The 22,743-nt window shown below is 40.4% G+C and overlaps 1 protein-coding gene across 2 annotated transcripts in view; it reads left to right on the top strand.

Annotated features, from left to right (window-relative positions):
- Positions 1 to 6,649: 6,649 nt before the first annotated feature.
- LOC109886638 (multiple C2 and transmembrane domain-containing protein 2) overlaps positions 6,650 to 22,743 on the top strand; it is a 122,607-nt gene continuing 106,513 nt past the window's right edge. For both annotated transcript variants that reach the window (XM_031821764.1, XM_031821765.1), the window contains exon 1: positions 6,650 to 6,795. The gene's annotated coding sequence lies outside the window, so the exon portion shown is untranslated. The remainder of the gene's footprint in view (positions 6,796 to 22,743) is intronic.

The following is a 22,743-nucleotide window of genomic DNA, read 5'->3' on the forward strand; positions in this document are numbered from 1 at the left end:
TTCCAGTTTAGTTCAGAGGTAGAATGGTCGCATCTCTATCTCTCTGACGGTTGCATTCAGTGCCTCTACGGAAGGGTGTAATCTGTTTTAGACCAGGGTTGAAGGGTGTAATCTGTTTTTAGACCAGGGTTAGAGGGCATAATCTGTTTTAGACCAGGGTTGCCGGGTGTAATCTGTTATGACCAGGGTTGAAGGGTGTAATCTGTTTTAGAACAGGGTTGGGGGGCGTAATCAGTTTATAGAACAGGGTTGGGGGGTGTAATCTGTTTTAGACCATGGTTGGAGGGCGTAATCTGTTTTAGAACAGGGTTGGGTGGCGTAATCAGTTTTTAGAACAGGGTTGGGGGGCGTAATCTGTTTTAGACCAGGGTTGAAGGGTTTAATCCGTTTTTAGACCAGGGTTGGAGAACAGTTGAACTAAACTCATGATGCATCTGAAATGTATTTTCTTCAACAATCAATGGGTACCACTGTTCTGTTCGAGACCACCTAAAGCGAGACCAAGTCAGAGCCCTCGAGGGGGGGCGAGACGGTGTCAAGACAGAGACCACGAGGGGGGCGAGACGGTGTCAAGACAGAGACCACGAGGGGGCGAGACGGTGTCGAGACAGAGACCACGAGGTGGGCGAGACGGTGTCGAGACAGAGACCACGAGTGGGGTGAGACGGTGTGGGGGGTGAGGATTTAGGGACGGAGTCAAGACCAAGACTAGAAAAAGATAAGCCGATAGACTACCCCAACAGGTCAATATGTTACAACTCACTGACCCCAACAGGTCAATATGTTACAACTCACTGACCCCAACAGGTCAATATGTAACAACTCACTGACCCCAACAGGTCAATATGTTACAACTCACTGACCCCAACAGGTCAAAATGTTACAACTCACTGACTCCAACAGGTCAATATGTTACAACTCACTGACCCCAACAGGTCAATATGTTACAACTCATTGACCCCAACAGGTCAATATGTTACAACTCACTGACCCCAACAGGACAATATGTTACAACTCACTGACCCCAACAGGATATGTGTTACAACCCACTGACCCCAACAGGACAATATGTTACAACTCACTGACCCCAACAGGACAATATGTTACAACTCACTGACCCCAACAGGACAATATGTTACAACTCACTGACCCCAACAGGTCAATATGTTACAACCCACTGACCCCAACAGGTCAATATGTTACAACTCACTGACCCCAACAGGACAATATGTTACAACTCACTGACCCCAACAGGACAATATGTTACAACTCACTGACCCCAACAGGATATGTGTTACAACTCACTGACCCCAACAGGTCAATATGTTACAACTCACTGACCCCAACATGACAATATGTTACAACTCACTGACCCCAACAGGTCAATATGTTACAACTCACTGACCCCAACAGGACAATATGTTACAACTCACACAACTCACTGACCCCAACAGGTCAATATGTTACAACACACTGACCCCAACAGGTCAATATGTTACAACACACTGACCCCAACAGGTCAATATGTTACAACACACTGACCCCAACAGGACAATATGTTACAACACACTGACCCCAACAGGACAATATGTTACAACTCACTGACCCCAACAGGTCAATATGTTACAACACACTGACCCCAACAGGACAATATGTTACAACTCACTGACCCCAACAGGACAATATGTTACAACTCACACAACTCACTGACCCCAACAGGTCAATATGTAACAACTCACTGACCCCAACAGGTCAATATGTAACAACTCACTGACCCCAACAGGACAATATGTTACAACTCACTGACCCCAACAGGACAATATGTTACAACTCACACAACTCACTGACCCCAACAGGTCAATATGTTACAACACACTGACCCCAACAGGACAATATGTTACAAATCACTGACCCCAACAGGTCAATATGTAACAACTCACTGACCCCCAACAGGACAATATGTTACAACTCACTGACCCCAACAGGACAATATGTTACAACTCACTGACCCCAACTGGTCAATATGTTACAACCCACTGACCCCCAACAGGACAATATGTTACAACTCACACAACTCACTGACCCCAACAGGTCTCCAATAGATAGACAATATGTTACAACTCACTGACCCCCAACAGGTCAATATGTTACAACTCACTGACCCCAACAGGACAATATGTTACAACTCACTGACCCCAACAGGACAATATGTTACAACTCACTGACCCCCAACAGGACAATATGTTACAACTCACTGACCCCAACAGGACAATATGTTACAACTCACTGACCCCAACTGGTCAATATGTTACAACCCACTGACCCCCAACAGGACAATATGTTACAACTCACACAACTCACTGACCCCAACAGGTCTCCAATAGATAGACAATATGTTACAACTCACTGACCCCCAACAGGTCAATATGTTACAACTCACTGACCCCAACAGGACAATATGTTACAACTCACTGACCCCAACAGGTCAATATGTTACAACTCACTGACCCCAACAGGTCAATATGTTACAACTCACTGACCCCAACTGGACAATGTTACAACTCACTGACCCCAACAGGTCTCCAGTAGGTAGACAATATGTTACAACTCACTGACCCCAACAGGTCAATGTGTTTCAACTCACTGACCCCAACAGGACAATATGTTACAACTCACTGACCCCAACAGGTCAATATGTTACAACTCACTGACCCCAACAGGTCTCCAGTAGGTAGACAATATGTTACAACTCACTGACCCCAACAGGACAATATGTAACAACTCACTGACCCCAACAGGACAATATGTTACAACTCACTGACCCCAACAGGGCAATATGTTACAACTCACTGACCCCTACAGGTTGCCAATAGAAAGACAATATGTTACAACTCACTGACCCCAACAGGGGGGTTAGACCGCTGTGATGAAGCCTGGAATCGAACCAGGGTCTGTAGTACCTTATACCGCTGCACTCTGGTGCGAGATGCAACAACTCCAGTTGTTTCTGTCAGTTTGGTTTTGCTCTCTGTGATGTGAAGCCAAAACCAGACTGGCTTCCCTTTCTACTTTCTATTGGTGCTCCAGGACCATTCACAGTTCAGCTCACTCAATTTAGCTCAATGCTGATTGGCTATTATTATATACTTTTTTTATCAAGGGAGGCCAAAATGCTCGCTGGCTTGCCTTGTGTTCAATGCTACGGGCGGCAACAATGTCGTACTCTTTATGACCGCACAGCATCAGATAGAGGGGAGCTGTTTCACTGACCAGACAGCATCAGATAGAGGGGAGCTGTTTCACTGACCAGACAGCATCAGATAGAGGGGAGCTGTTTCACTGACCAGACAGCATCAGATAGAGGGGAGCTGTTTCACTGACCGCACAGCATCAGATAGATGGCCTTTAAATACAGAGACAGAGGGGCTCTGTTTCACTGACCAGACAGCATCAGATAGCTGGCCTTTACATACAGAGACCGAGGGGTGCTGTTTCACTGACCAGACAGCATCAGATAGATGGCCTTTACATACAGAGACCGAGGGGTGCTGTTTCACTGACCAGACAGCATCAGATAGATGACCTTTACATACAGAGACAGAGGGGTGCTGGTTCAATCCAATCAAATCAAATGTATTTATATAGCCCTTCGTACATCAGCTGATATCTCAAAGTGCTGTACAGAAACCCAGCCTAAAACCCCAAACAGCAAGCAATGCAGGTAGGAACAACTCCCTAGAAAGGCCAAAACCTAGGAAGAAACCTAGAGAGGAACCAGGCTATGTGGGGTGGCCAGTCCTCTTCTGGCTGTGCCGGGTGGAGATTATAACAGAACATGGCCAAGATGTTCAAATGTTCATAAATGACCAGCATGGTCCAATAATAATAAGGCAGAACAGTTGAAACTGGAGCAGCAGCACGGCCAGGTGGACTGGGGACAGCAAGGAGTCATGTCAGGTTGTCCTGAGGCATGGTCCTAGGGCTCAGTTCCTCCGAGAGAGAGAAAGAAAGAAAGAAAGAGAGAATTAGAGAGAGCACACATAAATTCACACAGGACACCGAATAGGACAGGAGAAGTACTCCAGATATAACAAACTGACCCTAGCCCCCGACACAAACTACTGCAGCATAAATACTGGAGGCTTTCACTGACCAGACAGCATCAGATAGATGGTCTTTACATACAGAGACAGAGGGGTGCTGTTTCACTGACCAGACAGCATCAGATAGATGGCCTACACATACAGAGGGGTGCTGTTTCACTGACCAGACAGCATCAGATAGATGGTCTTTACATACAGAGACAGAGGGGTGCTGTTTAACTGACCAGACAGCATCAGATAGATGGCCTATACATACAGAGGGGAGCTGTTTCACTGACCAGACAGCATCAGATAGATGGCCTATACATACAGAGACAGAGGGGTGCTGTTTCACTGACCAGACAGCATCAGATAGATGGCCTACACATACAGAGACAGAGCGGTGCTGTTTCATTGACCAGACAGCATCAGATAGATGGCCTACACATACAGAGACAGAGCGGTGCTGTTTCACTGACCAGACAGCATCAGATAGATGGCCTACACATACAGAGACAGAGCGGTGCTGTTTCGCTGACCAGACAGCATCAGATAGATGGCCTATACATACAGAGACAGAGCGGTGCTGTTTCACTGACCAGACAGCATCAGATAGATGGCCTACACATACAGAGACAGAGCGGTGCTGTTTCGCTGACCAGACAGCATCAGATAGATGGCCTACACATACAGAGACAGAGCGGTGCTGTTTCACTGACTAGACAGCATCAGATAGATGGCCTACACATACAGAGACAGAGCGGTGCTGTTTCACTGACCAGACAGCATCAGATAGATGGCCTACACATACAGAGACAGAGCGGTGCTGTTTCACTGACCAGACAGCATCAGATAGATGGCCTATACATACAGAGACAGAGCGGTGCTGTTTCACTGACCAGACAGCATCAGATAGATGGCCTATACATACAGAGACAGAGCGGTGCTGTTTCACTGACTAGACAGCATCAGATAGATGGCCTACACATACAGAGACAGAGCGGTGCTGTTTCACTGACCAGACAGCATCAGATAGATGGCCTACACATACAGAGACAGAGCGGTGCTGTTTCACTGACCAGACAGCATCAGATAGATGGCCTACACATACAGAGACAGAGCGGTGCTGTTTCACTGACCAGACAGCATCAGATAGATGGCCTACACATACAGAGACAGAGCGGTGCTGTTTCACTGACCAGACAGCATCAGATAGATGGCCTACACATACAGAGACAGAGCGGTGCTGTTTCGCTGACCAGACAGCATCAGATAGATGGCCTACACATACAGAGACAGAGCGGTGCTGTTTCACTGACCAGACAGCATCAGATAGATGGCCTACACATACAGAGACAGAGCGGTGCTGTTTCGCTGACCAGACAGCATCAGATAGATGGCCTACACATACAGAGACAGAGCGGTGCTGTTTCACTGACCAGACAGCATCAGATAGATGGCCTACACATACAGAGACAGAGCGGTGCTGTTTCGCTGACCAGACAGCATCAGATAGATGGCCTACACATACAGAGACAGAGCGGTGCTGTTTCGCTGACCAGACAGCATCAGATAGATGGCCTACACATACAGAGACAGAGCGGTGCTGTTTCGCTGACCAGACAGCATCAGATAGATGGCCTACACATACAGAGACAGAGCGGTGCTGTTTCGCTGACCAGACAGCATCAGATAGATGGCCTATACATACAGAGACAGAGCGGTGCTGTTTCGCTGACCAGACAGCATCAGATAGATGGCCTACACATACAGAGACAGAGCGGTGCTGTTTCGCTGACCAGACAGCATCAGATAGATGGCCTATACATACAGAGACAGAGCGGTGCTGTTTCACTGACTAGACAGCATCAGATAGATGGCCTACACATACAGAGACAGAGCGGTGCTGTTTCACTGACCAGACAGAATCAGATAGATGGCCTATACATACAGAGACAGAGCGGTGCTGTTTCGCTGACCAGACAGCATCAGATAGATGGCCTACACATACAGAGACAGAGCGGTGCTGTTTCGCTGACCAGACAGCATCAGATAGATGGCCTACACATACAGAGACAGAGCGGTGCTGTTTCACTGACTAGACAGCATCAGATAGATGGCCTACACATACAGAGACAGAGCGGTGCTGTTTCGCTCGCTCTGATGGTAAACATTCTGCCTCTAGCCAATTTGAAGGAAAATTATGAAACGAGAGAAGAAAGACGTCATGAGAAGAAAGACATTATTTTATGTTTTTATTTTATTTTCTTGGTACATGTTTTGGGACTTCCCTTGGAAAACATGAATACACACCAGGAGATCTATTCGACATCATAGTAAACAGCTGCTAAAACTTTCGCAATGAAAACCAGAGTTTCTATTGGACAATTTCAGGTGGGTTCCAACCCGTTTGCTTCGGTTTGGTAACGGTTACGCAGCAGCCGTAAAAGAAGGTTCCTAGTGAATACACCCCTATTCTAAACGTCGGCCAAACATTGACCTGTTGGTGCCACCGCCCTTTAATTCACTGCGCGCTCCTTTTCATAGCGCGCTCCCGTATTCGACGAGGAAGTCCCGTCGTTTGTTCAAAAGTACCGCTACGCTAAAGGAGATTGCAGATGTGACGTGTTTCTCGCTTCAACAAACCTATCCCCCAACCTTGACGTGCATGGGATAGAGACGTTCGAGAATGTTTTTAGCAACGGAGATCAAGGTAAATTCTGGGATGTTACCTTATTTTACAGGTCGCGTTTATGATTGTAAAGTTACCTGTCTGGAGTTGCCCTCCACGAGTCTGTCCAGTACAGGTGTGAACTTGGTGACGTTGTCGACTTCAACAATGTGCTGTAAAAGTTGTCAGAACTACTGTACTTTTATACCATGTAGCCTGTATTTAATTTAAATGCTGAAGTCGTGTTTGGAATTTCGGAATGTGATTGTGAAGAATTCGAAACGGGTATCCTCCCTAAAACAGGTTTATCAATTCTGAAGTGCATCATGACAAAAGACCAGCATGGGTGTTTAAACCAAGTGTAAACATATTGGTGTGTATGGAAAATACTTCAACAGACCAAACAAGCACACCTGTCATAAAACCATGTCATGTAAAATCTCATATGGCATCTAGCATCTGCCATAAAACCATGTCAGGTAAAATCTCATATGGCACCTAGCATCTGCCATAAAATCATATAATGTATCGTGTTCCTTTTTCTAGGTATCTGGTAACTGTCCCATGAGTATATGGAAAGTGCTCTAAAACACAATGTTAAGCAATCAACAAGTAATGAAGGACCAAGCAAACACACTTTAATCTTCTATGATTCAAATCTGTTGTAAAAATAATTCAAAACATTTTACAATATGTTGATGGATGTTCAATTAGGGCGACATGATGGCAGAAAGGTGCCATATATGAGATGAAAGTTAACTGCTAACTTTCCCAGGATGCTCTCTGTCCTGTTTCCTAAATACCTAAACCAGCAGGCAGCAGCTAGCTCTGTCCAAACACTGAACAGGAACACACATTGATCAAGAAATGCCTCTTTGACAGGACATGTTTGGACTGTTGCTCAACCTGTAGTGTCAACTCAACGGAACAGCCGTAAGCACATCTAGCATCGATTCCACAATTCTTAAGTTAACATCTTATTCAATCAATCAAATGTTATTTATAAAGCACTTCATTTTGTTAAAAAAAATCATTCAAAGTGCTTATTACCATCTAATGCTGTAGTGGTGTTATTACCATCTAATGATGTAGTGGTGTTATTACCATCTAATGCTGTAGTGGTGTTATTACCATCTAATGATGTAGTGGTGTTATTACCATCTAATGCTGTAGTGGTGTTATTACCATCTAATGCTGTAGTGGTGTTATTACCATCTAATGCTGTAGTGGTGTTATTACCATCTAATGCTGTAGTGGTGTTATTACCATCTAATGCTGTAGTGGTGTTATTACCATCTAATGCTGTAGTGGTGTTATTACCAGCTAATGCTGTAGTGGTGTTATTACCATCTAATGCTGTAGTGGTGTTATTACCATCTAATGCTGTAGTGGTGTTATTACCATCTAATGCTGTAGTGGTGTTATTACCATCTAATGCTGTAGTGGTGTTATTACCATCTAATGCTGTAGTGTTATTACCATCTAATGCTGTAGTGGTGTTATTACCATCTAATGCTGTAGTGGTGTTATTACCATCTAATGCTGGAGTGGTGTTATTACCATCTAAAGCTGTAGTGGTGTTATTACCATCTAATGCTGTAGTGGTGTTATTACCATCTAATGCTGTAGTGGTGTTATTACCATCTAATGCTGTAGTGGTGTTATTACCATCTAATGCTGTAGTGGTGTTATTGCCATCTAATGCTGTAGTAGTGTTATCTAATGCTGTAGTGGTGTTATTACCATCTAATGCTGTAGTGGTGTTATTACCATCTAATGATGTAGTGGTGTTATTACCATCTAATGCTGTAGTGGTGTTATTACCATCTAATGCTGTAGCGGTGTTATTACCATCTAATGCTGTAGTGGTGTTATTACCATCTAATGCTGTAGTGGTGTTATTACCATCTAATGCTGTAGTGGTGTTATTACCATCTAATGCTGTAGTGGTGTTATTACCATCTAATGCTGTAGTGGTGTTATTACCATCTAATGCTGTAGTGGTGTTATTACCATCTAATGCTGTAGTGGTGTTATTACCATCTAATGCTGTTGTGGTGTTATTACCATCTAATGCTGTTGTGGTGTTATTACCATCTAATGCTGTAGTGGTGTTATTACCATCTAATGCTGTAGTGGTGTTATTACCATCTAATGCTGTAGTGGTGTTATTACCATCTAATGCTGTAGTGGTGTTATTACCATCTAATGCTGTAGTGGTGTTATTACCATCTAATGCTGTAGTGGTGTTATTACCATCTAATGCTGTAGTAGTGTTATCTAATGCTGTAGTGGTGTTATTACCATCTAATGCTGTAGTAGTGTTATCTAATGCTGTAGTGGTGTTATTACCATCTAATGCTGTAGTGGTGTTATTACCATCTAATGCTGTAGTGGTGTTATTACCATCTAATGCTGTAGTGGTGTTATTACCATCTAATGCTGTAGTGGTGTTATTACCATCTAATGCTGTAGTAGTGTTATCTAATGATGTAGTGGTGTTATTACCATCTAATGCTGTAGTGGTGTTATTACCATCTAATGCTGTAGTGGTGTTATTACCATCTAATGCTGTAGTGGTGTTATTACCATCTAATGCTGTAGTGGTGTTATTACCATCTAATGCTGTAGTGGTGTTATTACCATCTAATGCTGTAGTGGTGTTATTACCGTCTAATGCTGTAGTGGTGTTATTACCGTCTAATGATGTAGTGGTGTTATTACCATCTAATGCTGTAGTGGTGTTATTACCGTTTAATGCTGTAGTGGTGTTATTACCGTTTAATGCTGTAGTGGTGTTATTACCATCTAATGCTGTAGTAGTGGTGTTATTACCATCTAATGCTGTAGTGTTATTACCATCTAATGCTGTAGCGGTGTTATTACCATCTAATGCTGTAGTGGTGTTATTACCATCTAACGCTGTCGTGGTGGTGTTATTACCGCCTGATGCTGTAGTGGTGTTATTACCATCTAATGCTGTCGTGGTGGTGTTATTACCATCTAATGCTGTAGTGATGTTATTACCATCTAATGCTGTAGTGGTGTTATTACCATCTAATGATGTAGTGGTGTTATTACCATCTAATGATGTAGTGGTGTTATTACCATCTAATGATGTAGTGGTGTTATTACCATCTAATGCTGTAGTGGTGTTATTACCATCTAACGTTGTCGTGGTGGTGTTATTACCGTCTGATGCTGTAGTGGTGTTATTACCATCTAATGCTGTAGTGTTGTTATCTAATGATGTAGTGGTGTTATTACCATCTAATGCTGTCGTGGTGTTATCTAATGCTGTAGTGGTGTTATTACCATCTAATGCTGTAGTGGTGTTATTACCATCTAATGCTGTAGTGGTGTTATTACCATCTAATGCTGTAGTGGTGTTATTACCATCTAATGATGTAGTGGTGTTATTACCATCTAATGATGTAGTGGTGTTATTACCATCTAATGATGTAGTGGTGTTATTACCATCTAATGCTGTAGTGGTGTTATTACCATCTAATGCTGTCGTGGGGGTGTAATTACCGTCTAATGCTGTAGTAGTGTTATCTAATGCTGTAGTGGTGTTATTACCATCTAATGCTGTAGTGGTGTTATTACCATCTAATGCTGTAGTGGTGTTATTACCAGCTAATGCTGTAGTGGTGTTATTACCAGCTAATGCTGTAGTGGTGTTATTACCATCTAATGCTGTAGTGGTGTTATTACCATCTAATGCTGTAGTGGTGTTATTACCATCTAATGCTGTAGTGGTGTTATTACCATCTAATGCTGTAGTGTTATTACCATCTAATGCTGTAGTGGTGTTATTACCATCTAATGCTGGAGTGGTGTTATTACCATCTAAAGCTGTAGTGGTGTTATTACCATCTAATGCTGTAGTGGTGTTATTACCATCTAATGCTGTAGTGGTGTTATTACCATCTAATGCTGTAGTGGTGTTATTACCATCTAATGCTGTAGTGGTGTTATTGCCATCTAATGCTGTAGTAGTGTTATCTAATGCTGTAGTGGTGTTATTACCATCTAATGCTGTAGTGGTGTTATTACCATCTAATGATGTAGTGGTGTTATTACCATCTAATGCTGTAGTGGTGTTATTACCATCTAATGCTGTAGCGGTGTTATTACCATCTAATGCTGTAGTGGTGTTATTACCATCTAATGCTGTAGTGGTGTTATTACCATCTAATGCTGTAGTGGTGTTATTACCATCTAATGCTGTAGTGGTGTTATTACCATCTAATGCTGTAGTGGTGTTATTACCATCTAATGCTGTAGTGGTGTTATTACCATCTAATGCTGTAGTGGTGTTATTACCATCTAATGCTGTTGTGGTGTTATTACCATCTAATGCTGTTGTGGTGTTATTACCATCTAATGCTGTTGTGGTGTTATTACCATCTAATGCTGTAGTGGTGTTATTACCATCTAATGCTGTAGTGGTGTTATTACCATCTAATGCTGTAGTGGTGTTATTACCATCTAATGCTGTAGTGGTGTTATTACCATCTAATGCTGTAGTGGTGTTATTACCATCTAATGCTGTAGTAGTGTTATCTAATGCTGTAGTGGTGTTATTACCATCTAATGCTGTAGTAGTGTTATCTAATGCTGTAGTGGTGTTATTACCATCTAATGCTGTAGTGGTGTTATTACCATCTAATGCTGTAGTGGTGTTATTACCATCTAATGCTGTAGTGGTGTTATTACCATCTAATGCTGTAGTAGTGTTATCTAATGATGTAGTGGTGTTATTACCATCTAATGCTGTAGTGGTGTTATTACCATCTAATGCTGTAGTGGTGTTATTACCATCTAATGCTGTAGTGGTGTTATTACCATCTAATGCTGTAGTGGTGTTATTACCATCTAATGCTGTAGTGGTGTTATTACCATCTAATGCTGTAGTGGTGTTATTACCGTCTAATGCTGTAGTGGTGTTATTACCGTCTAATGATGTAGTGGTGTTATTACCATCTAATGCTGTAGTGGTGTTATTACCGTTTAATGCTGTAGTGGTGTTATTACCATCTAATGCTGTAGTAGTGGTGTTATTACCATCTAATGCTGTAGTGTTATTACCATCTAATGCTGTAGCGGTGTTATTACCATCTAATGCTGTAGTGGTGTTATTACCATCTAATGCTGTAGTGGTGTTATTACCATCTAACGCTGTCGTGGTGGTGTTATTACCGTCTGATGCTGTAGTGGTGTTATTACCATCTAATGCTGTCGTGGTGGTGTTATTACCATCTAATGATGTAGTGATGTTATTACCATCTAATGCTGTAGTGGTGTTATTACCATCTAATGATGTAGTGGTGTTATTACCATCTAATGATGTAGTGGTGTTATTACCATCTAATGATGTAGTGGTGTTATTACCATCTAATGCTGTAGTGGTGTTATTACCATCTAACGTTGTCGTGGTGGTGTTATTACCGTCTGATGCTGTAGTGGTGTTATTACCATCTAATGCTGTAGTGTTGTTATCTAATGATGTAGTGGTGTTATTACCATCTAATGCTGTCGTGGTGTTATTACCATCTAATGCTGTAGTGGTGTTATTACCATCTAATGCTGTAGTGGTGTTATTACCATCTAATGCTGTAGTGGTGTTATTACCATCTAATGATGTAGTGGTGTTATTACCATCTAATGATGTAGTGGTGTTATTACCATCTAATGCTGTAGTGGTGTTATTACCATCTAATGCTGTCGTGGGGGTGTAATTACCGTCTAATGCTGTAGTAGTGTTATCTAATGCTGTAGTGGTGTTATTACCATCTAATGCTGTAGTGGTGTTATTACCATCTAATGCTGTAGTGGTGTTATTACCATCTAATGCTGTAGTGGTGTTATTACCATCTAATGCTGTAGTGGTGTTATTACCATCTAATGCTGTAGTGGTGTTATTACCATCTAATGCTGTAGTGGTGTTATTACCATCTAATGCTGTAGTGGTGTTATTACATCTAATGATGTAGTGGTGTTATTACCATCTAATGCTGTAGTGGTGTTATTACCATCTAATGCTGTAGTGGTGTTATCTAATGCTGTAGTGGTGTTATCTAATGCTGTAGTGGTGTTATTACCATCTAATGCTGTAGTGGTGTTATTACCATCTAATGCTGTAGCGGTGTTATTACCATCTAATGATGTAGTGGTGTTATTACCATCTAATGATGTAGTGTTGTTATTACCATCTAATGCTGTAGTTTTGTTATTACCATCTAATGCTGTAGTGGTGTTATTACCATCTAATGCTGTAGTGGTGTTATTACCATCTAATGCTGTAGTAGTGGTGCTATTACCATCTAATGCTGTAGTGGTGTTATTACCATCTAATGCTGTAGTGGTGGTGTTATTACCATCTAATGCTGTAGTGGTGTTATTACCATCTAATGCTGTAGTGGTGTTATCTAATGCTGTAGTGGTGGTGTAATTACCGTCTAATGCTGTAGTAGTGTTATCTAATGCTGTAGTGGTGGTGTTATTACCATCTAATGCTGTAGCGGTGTTATTACCATCTAATGCTGTAGTGGTGTTATTACCATCTAACACTGTAGTGGTGTTATTACCATCTAATGCTGTAGTAGTGTTATTACCGTCTAATGCTGTAGTGGTGTTATTACCATCTAATGATGTAGTGGTGTTATTACCATCTAATGCTGTAGTGGTGTTATTACCATCTAATGCTGTAGTGGTGTTATTACCATCTAATGCTGTAGTGGTGTTATTACCATCTAATGCTGTAGTGGTGTTATTACCATCTAATGATGTAGTGGTGTTATTACCATCTAATGCTGTAGTTGTGTTATTACCATCTAATGCTGTAGTGGTGTTATTACCATCTAATGCTGTAGTGGTGTTATTACCATCTAATGCTGTAGTGGTGTTATTACCATCTAATGCTGTAGTGGTGTTATTACCATCTAATGATGTAGTGGTGTTATTACCATCTAATGCTGTAGTGGTGTTATTACCATCTAATGCTGTAGTGGTGTTATTACCATCTAATGCTGTAGTGGTGTTATTACCATCTAATGCTGTAGTGGTGTTATTACCATCTAATGCTGTAGCGGTGTTATTACCATCTAATGCTGTAGCGGTGTTATTACCATCTAATGCTGTAGCGGTGTTATTACCATCTAATGCTTTAGCCGTGTTATTACCGTCTAATGCTGTAGCGGTGTTATTACCGTCTAATGCTGTAGCGGTGTTATTACCGTCTAATGCTGTAGCGGTGTTATTACCGTCTAATGCTGTAGCGGTGTTATTACCGTCTAATGATGTAGTGGTGTTATTACCGTCTAATGCTGTAGTGGTGTTATTACGTCTAATGCTGTAGTCGTGTTATTACCATCTAATGCTGTAGTGGTGTTATTACCAGCTAATGCTGTAGTGGTGTTATTACCATCTAATGCTGTAGTGGTGTTATTACCATCTAATGCTGTAGTGGTGTTATCTAATGCTGTAGTGGTGTTATTACCATCTAATGCTGTAGTGTTGTTATTACCATCTAATGCTGTAGTGGTGTTATTACCATCTAATGCTGTAGTGGTGTTATTACCATCTAATGATGTAGTGGTGTTATTACCATCTAATGCTGTAGCGGTGTTATTACCATCTAATGCTGTAGCGGTGTTATTACCATCTAATGCTGTAGCGGTGTTATTACCATCTAATGCTTTAGCCGTGTTATTACCGTCTAATGCTGTAGCGGTGTTATTACCGTCTAATGCTGTAGCGGTGTTATTACCGTCTAATGCTGTAGCGGTGTTATTACCGTCTAATGATGTAGTGGTGTTATTACCGTCTAATGCTGTAGTGGTGTTATTACGTCTAATGCTGTAGTCGTGTTATTACCATCTAATGCTGTAGTGGTGTTATTACCAGCTAATGCTGTAGTGGTGTTATTACCATCTAATGCTGTAGTGGTGTTATTACCATCTAATGCTGTAGTGGTGTTATCTAATGCTGTAGTGGTGTTATTACCATATAATGCTGTAGTGTTGTTATTACCATCTAATGCTGTAGTGGTGTTATTACCATCTAATGCTGTAGTGGTGTTATCTAATGCTGTAGTGGTGTTATTACCATCTAATGATGTAGTGGTGTTATTACCATCTAATGATGTAGTGGTGTTATTACCATCTAATGATGTAGTGGTGTTATTACCATCTAATGCTGTAGTGGTGTTATTACCATCTAATGCTGTCGTGGGGGTGTAATTACCGTCTAATGCTGTAGTAGTGTTATCTAATGCTGTAGTGGTGGTGTTATTACCATCTAATGCTGTAGTGGTGTTATTACCATCTAATGCTGTAGCGGTGTTATTACCATCTAATGCTGTAGTGGTGTTATTACCATCTAATGCTGTAGTGGTGTTATTACCATCTAATGCTGTAGTAGTGTTATTACCATCTAATGATGTAGTGGTGTTATTACCATATAATGCTGTAGTGGTGTTATTACCGTCTAATGATGTAGTGGTGTTATTACCATCTAATGCTGTAGTGGTGTTATTACCATCTAATAATGTAGTGGTGTTATTACCATCTAATGCTGTAGTGGTGTTATTACCATCTAACGCTGTCGTGGTGGTGTTATTACCGTCTGATGCTGTAGTGGTGTTATTACCATCTAATGCTGTCGTGGTGGTGTTATTACCATCTAATGATGTAGTGGTGTTATTACCATCTAATGCTGTAGTGGTGTTATCTAATGCTGTAGTGGTGTTATTACCATCTAATGCTGTAGTGGTGTTATTACCATCTAATGCTGTAGTGGTGTTATTACCATCTAATGCTGTAGCGGTGTTATTACCATCTAATGCTGTAGCGGTGTTATTACCATCTAATGATGTAGTGGTGTTATTACCATCTAATGATGTAGTGTTGTTATTACCATCTAATGCTGTAGTTTTGTTATTACCATCTAATGCTGTAGTGGTGTTATTATCATCTAATGCTGTAGTGGTGTTATTACCATCTAATGCTGTAGTAGTGGTGCTATTACCATCTAATGCTGTAGTGGTGGTGTTATTACCATCTAATGCTGTAGTGGTGGTGTTATTACCATCTAATGCTGTAGTGGTGTTATCTAATGCTGTAGTGGTGGTGTAATTACCGTCTAATGCTGTAGTAGTGTTATCTAATGCTGTAGTGGTGGTGTTATTACCATCTAATGCTGTAGTGGTGTTATTACCATCTAATGCTGTAGCGGTGTTATTACCATCTAATGCTGTAGTGGTGTTATTACCATCTAACGCTGTAGTGGTGTTATTACCATCTAATGCTGTAGTGGTGTTATTACCGTCTAATGCTGTAGTGGTGTTATTACCATCTAATGATGTAGTGGTGTTATTACCATCTAATGCTGTAGTGGTGTTATTACCATCTAATGCTGTAGTGGTGTTATTACCATCTAATGCTGTAGTGGTGTTATTACCATCTAATGCTGTAGTGGTGTTATTACCATCTAATGCTGTAGTGGTGTTATTACCATCTAATGATGTAGTGGTGTTATTACCATCTAATGCTGTAGTTGTGTTATTACCATCTAATGCTGTAGTGGTGTTATTACCATCTAATGCTGTAGTGGTGTTATTACCATCTAATGCTGTAGTGGTGTTATTACCATCTAATGCTGTAGTGGTGTTATTACCATCTAATGCTGTAGTGGTGTTATTACCATCTAATGCTGTAGTGGTGTTATTACCATCTAATGATGTAGTGGTGTTATTACCATCTAATGCTGTAGTGGTGTTATTACCATCTAATGCTGTAGTGGTGTTATTACCATCTAATGCTGTAGTAGTGTTATTACCATCTAATGCTGTAGTGGTGTTATTACCATCTAATGCTGTAGTGGTGTTATTACCATCTAATGCTGTAGCGGTGTTATTACCATCTAATGCTGTAGCGGTGTTATTACCATCTAATGCTGTAGCGGTGTTATTACCATCTAATGCTTTAGCCGTGTTATTACCGTCTAATGCTGTAGAGGTGTTATTACCGTCTAATGCTGTAGCGGTGTTATTACCGTCTAATGCTGTAGCGGTGTTATTACCGTCTAATGATGTAGTGGTGTTATTACGTCTAATGCTGTAGTCGTGTTATTACCATCTAATGCTGTAGTGTGTTATTACCAGCTAATGCTGTAGTGGTGTTATTACCATCTAATGCTGTAGTGGTGTTATTACCATCTAATGCTGTAGTGGTGTTATCTAATGCTGTAGTGGTGTTATTACGTCTAATGCTGTAGTCGTGTTATTACGATCTAATGCTGTAGTGGTGTTATTACCAGCTAATGCTGTAGTGGTGTTATAACCAGCTAATGCTGTAGTGGTGTTATTACCATCTAATGCTGTAGTGGTGTTATTACCATCTAATGCTGTAGTGGTGTTATCTAATGCTGTAGTGGTGTTATTACCATCTAATGCTGTAGTGTTGTTATTACCATCTAATGCTGTAGTGGTGTTATACCATCTAATGCTGTAGTGGTGTTATCTAATGCTGTAGTGGTGTTATTACCATCTAATGATGTAGTGGTATTATTACCATCTAATGCTGTAGTGGTGTTATTACCATATAATGCTGTAGTGGTGTTATCTAATGCTGTAGTGGTGTTATCTAATGCTGTAGTGGTGTTATTACCATCTAATGCTGTAGTGGTGTTATTATCATCTAATGCTGTAGTGGTGTTATTACCATCTAATGATGTAGTGGTGTTATTACCATCTAATGCTGTAGTGGTGTTATTGCCATCTAATGATGTAGTGGTGTTATTACCATCTAATGCTGTAGCGTGTTATTACCGTCTAATGCTGTAGCGGTGTTATTACCGTCTAATGCTGTAGCGGTGTTATTACCGTCTAATGCTGTAGCGGTGTTATTACCGTCTAATGCTGTAGCGGTGTTATTACCGTCTAATGCTGTAGCGGTGTTATTACCATCTAATGCTGTAGCGGTGTTATTACCATCTAATGCTGTAGTGGTGTTATTACCATCTAATGCTGTAGTGGTGTTATTACCATCTAATGCTGTAGTGGTGTTATTACCATCTAATGCTGTAGTGGTGGTGTAATTACCGTCTAATGCTGTAGTAGTGTTATCTAATGCTGTAGGGTGGTGTTATTACCATCTAATGCTGTAGTGGTGTTATTACCATCTAATGCTGTAGTGGTGTTATTACCATCTAATGCTGTAGTGGTGTTATTACCATCTAATGCTGTAGCGGTGTTATTACCATCTAATGCTGTAGCGGTGTTATTACCATCTAATGATGTAGTGGTGTTATTACCATCTAATGATGTAGTGTTGTTATTACCATCTAATGCTGTAGTTTTGTTATTACCATCTAATGCTGTAGTGGTGTTATTACCATCTAATGCTGTAGTAGTGGTGCTATTACCATCTAATGCTGTAGTGGTGGTGTTATTACCATCTAATGCTGTAGTGGTGGTGTTATTACCATCTAATGCTGTAGTGGTGTTATCTAATGCTGTAGTGGTGGTGTAATTACCGTCTAATGCTGTAGTAGTGTTATCTAATGCTGTAGTGGTGGTGTTATTACCATCTAATGCTGTAGTGGTGTTATTACCAAATCTATGCTGTAGCGGTGTTATACCATCTAATGCTGTAGTGGTGTATTACCATCTAACGCTGTAAGTGGTGTTTATTACCATCTAATGCTGTAGTAGTGTTATTACCGTCTAATGCTGTAGTGGTGTTATTACCATCTAATGATGTAGTGGTGTTATTACCATCTAATGCTGTAGTGGTGTTATTACCATCTAATGCTGTAGTGGTGGTTATTACCATCTAATGCTGTAGTGGTGTTATTACCATCTAATGCTGTAGTGGTGTTATTACCATCTAATGCTGTAGTGGTGTTATTACCATCTAATGATGTAGTGGTGTTATTACCATCTAATGCTGTAGTTGTGTTATTACCATCTAATGCTGTAGTGGTGTTCATTACCATCTAATGCTGTAGTGGTGTTATTACCATCTAATGCTGTAGTGGTGTTATTACCATCTAATGCTGTAGTGGTGTTATTACCATCTAATGCTGTAGTGGTGTTATTACCATCTAATGCTGTAGTGGTGTTATTACCATCTAATGATGTAGTGGTGTTATTACCATCTAATGCTGTAGTGGTGTTATTACCATCTAATGCTGTAGTGGTGTTATTACCATCTAATGCTGTAGTGGTGTTATTACCATCTAATGCTGTAGTAGTGTTATTACCATCTAATGCTGTAGTGGTGTTATTACCATCTAATGCTGTAGCGGTGTTATTACCATCTAATGCTGTAGCGGTGTTATTACCATCTAATGCTGTAGCGGTGTTATTACCATCTAATGCTTTAGCCGTGTTATTACCGTCTAATGCTGTAGCGGTGTTATTACCGTCTAATGCTGTAGCGGTGTTATTACCGTCTAATGCTGTATCGGTGTTATTACCGTCTAAATGATGTAGTGGTGTTATTACGTCTAATGCTGTAGTCGTGTTATTACCATCTAATGCTGTAGTGGTGTTATTACCAGCTAATGCTGTAGTGGTGTTATTACCATCTAATGCTGTAGTGGTGTTATTACCATCTAATGCTGTAGTGGTGTTATCTAATGCTGTAGTGGTGTTATTACGTCTAATGCTGTAGTCGTGTTATTACGATCTAATGCTGTAGTGGTGTTATTACCAGCTAATGCTGTAGTGGTGTTATAACCAGCTAATGCTGTAGTGGTGTTATTACCATCTAATGCTGTAGTGGTGTTATTACCATCTAATGCTGTAGTGGTGTTATCTAATGCTGTAGTGGTGTTATTACCATCTAATGCTGTAGTGTTGTTATTACCATCTAATGCTGTAGTGGTGTTATTACCATCTAATGCTGTAGTGGTGTTATCTAATGCTGTAGTGGTGTTATTACCATCTAATGATGTAGTGGTGTTATTACCATCTAATGCTGTAGTGGTGTTATTACCATATAATGCTGTAGTGGTTTTATCTAATGCTGTAGTGGTGTTATCTAATGCTGTAGTGGTGTTATTACCATCTAATGCTGTAGTGGTGTTATTATCATCTAATGCTGTAGTGGTGTTATTACCATCTAATGATGTAGTGGTGTTATTACCATCTAATGCTGTAGTGGTGTTATTACCATCTAATGATGTAGTGGTGTTATTACCATCTAATGCTGTAGTGGTGTTATTACCATCTAATGCTGTAGTGGTGTTATTACCATCTAATGCTGTAGCGGTGTTATTACCGTCTAATGCTGTAGCGGTGTTATTACCGTCTAATGCTGTAGTGGTGTTATTACCATCTAATGCTGTAGCGGTGTTATTACCATCTAATGCTGTAGCGGTGTTATTACCATCTAATGCTGTAGTGGTGTTATTACCATCTAATGCTGTAGTGGTGTTATTACCATCTAATGCTGTAGTGGTGTTATTACCATCTAATGCTGTAGTGGTGTTATTACCATCTAATGCTGTAGTGGTGGTGTAATTACCGTCTAATGCTGTAGTAGTGTTATCTAATGCTGTAGTGGTGGTGTTATTACCATCTAATGCTGTAGTGGTGTTATTACCATCTAATGCTGTAGTGGTGTTATTACCATCTAATGCTGTAGTAGTGTTATTACCGTCTAATGCTGTAGTGGTGTTATTACCATCTAATGCTGTAGTGGTGTTATTACCATCTAATGCTGTAGTGGTGTTATTACCATCTAATGCTGTAGTGGTGTTATTACCATCTAATGCTGTAGTGGTGTTATTACCATCTAATGCTGTAGTGGTGTTATTACCATCTAATGCTGTAGTGGTGTTATTACCATCTAATGCTGTAGTGGTGTTATTACCATCTAATGCTGTAGTGGTGTTATTACCATCTAATGCTGTAGTGTGTTATTACCATCTAATGCTGTAGTGGTGTTATTACCATCTAATGCTGTAGTGGTGTTATTACCATCTAATGCTGTAGTGGTGTTATTACCATCTAATGCTGTAGTGGTGTTATTACCATCTAATGCTGTAGTGGTGTTATTACCATCTAATGCTGTAGTGGTGTTATTACCATCTAATGCTGTAGTGGTGTTATTACCATCTAATGCTGTAGTGGTGTTATTACCATCTAATGCTGTAGTGGTGTTATTACCATCTAATGCTGTAGTGGTGTTATTACCATCTAATGCTGTAGTGGTGTTATTACCATCTAATGCTGTAGTGGTGTTATTACCATCTAATGCTGTAGCGGTGTTATTACCATCTAATGCTGTAGCGGTGTTATTACCATCTAATGCTGTAGCGGTGTTATTACCATCTAATGCTGTAGCCGTGTTATTACCGTCTAATGCTGTAGTGGTGTTATTACCGTCTAATGCTGTAGCGGTGTTATTACCGTCTAATGCTGTAGTGGTGTTATTACCATCTAATGCTGTAGTGGTGTTATTACGTCTAATGCTGTAGTGGTGTTATTACCATCTAATGCTGTAGTGGTGTTATTACCATCTAATGCTGTAGTGGTGTTATTACCATCTAATGCTGTAGTGGTGTTATTACCATCTAATGCTGTAGTGGTGTTATCTAATGCTGTAGTGGTGTTATTACATCTAATGCTGTAGTGGTGTTATTACCATCTAATGCTGTAGTGGTGTTATTACCATCTAATGCTGTAGTGGTGTTATTACCATCTAATGCTGTAGTGGTGTTATTACCATCTAATGCTGTAGTGGTGTTATTACCATCTAATGCTGTAGTGGTGTTATCTAATGCTGTAGTGGTGTTATTACCATCTAATGCTGTAGTGTTGTTATTACCATCTAATGCTGTAGTGGTGTTATTACCATCTAATGCTGTAGTGGTGTTATTACCATCTAATGCTGTAGTGGTGTTATTACCATCTAATGCTGTAGTGGTGTTATTACCATCTAATGCTGTAGTGGTGTTATCTAATGCTGTAGTGGTGTTATCTAATGCTGTAGTGGTGTTATTACCATCTAATGCTGTAGTGGTGTTATTACCATCTAATGCTGTAGTGGTGTTATTACCATCTAATGCTGTAGTGGTGTTATTACCATCTAATGCTGTAGTGGTGTTATTACCATCTAATGCTGTAGTGGTGTTATTACCATCTAATGCTGTAGTGGTGTTATTACCATCTAATGCTGTAGTGGTGTTATTACCATCTAATGCTGTAGTGGTGTTATTACCATCTAATGCTGTAGTGGTGTTATTACCATCTAATGCTGTAGTGGTGTTATTACCATCTAATGCTGTAGCGGTGTTATTACCATCTAATGCTGTAGTGGTGTTATTACCATCTAATGCTGTAGTGGTGTTATTACCATCTAATGCTGTAGTGGTGTTATTACCATCTAATGCTGTAGTGGTGTTATTACCATCTAATGCTGTAGTGTGGTGTGTGTTATTACCATCTAATGCTGTAGTGGTGTTATCTAATGCTGTAGTGGTGGTGTTATTACCATCTAATGCTGTAGTGGTGTTATTACCATCTAATGCTGTAGTGGTGTTATTACCATCTAATGCTGTAGTGGTGTTATTACCATCTAATGCTGTAGTGGTGTTATTACCATCTAATGCTGTAGTGGTGTTATTACCATCTAATGCTGTAGTGGTGTTATTACCATCTAATGCTGTAGTGGTGTTATTACCATCTAATGCTGTAGTGGTGTTATTACCATCTAATGCTGTAGTGGTGTTATTACCATCTAATGCTGTAGTGGTGTTATTACCATCTAATGCTGTAGTGGTGTTATTACCATCTAATGCTGTAGTGGTGTTATTACCATCTAATGCTGTAGTGGTGTTATTACCATCTAATGCTGTAGTGGTGTTATTACCATCTAATGCTGTAGTGGTGTTATTACCATCTAATGCTGTAGTGGTGTTATTACCATCTAATGCTGTAGTGGTGTTATTACCATCTAATGCTGTAGTGGTGTT

Source organism: Oncorhynchus kisutch, unplaced genomic scaffold (genome assembly GCF_002021735.2).
Source record: "Oncorhynchus kisutch isolate 150728-3 unplaced genomic scaffold, Okis_V2 scaffold4014, whole genome shotgun sequence".
NCBI lineage: Eukaryota > Metazoa > Chordata > Actinopteri > Salmoniformes > Salmonidae > Oncorhynchus > Oncorhynchus kisutch.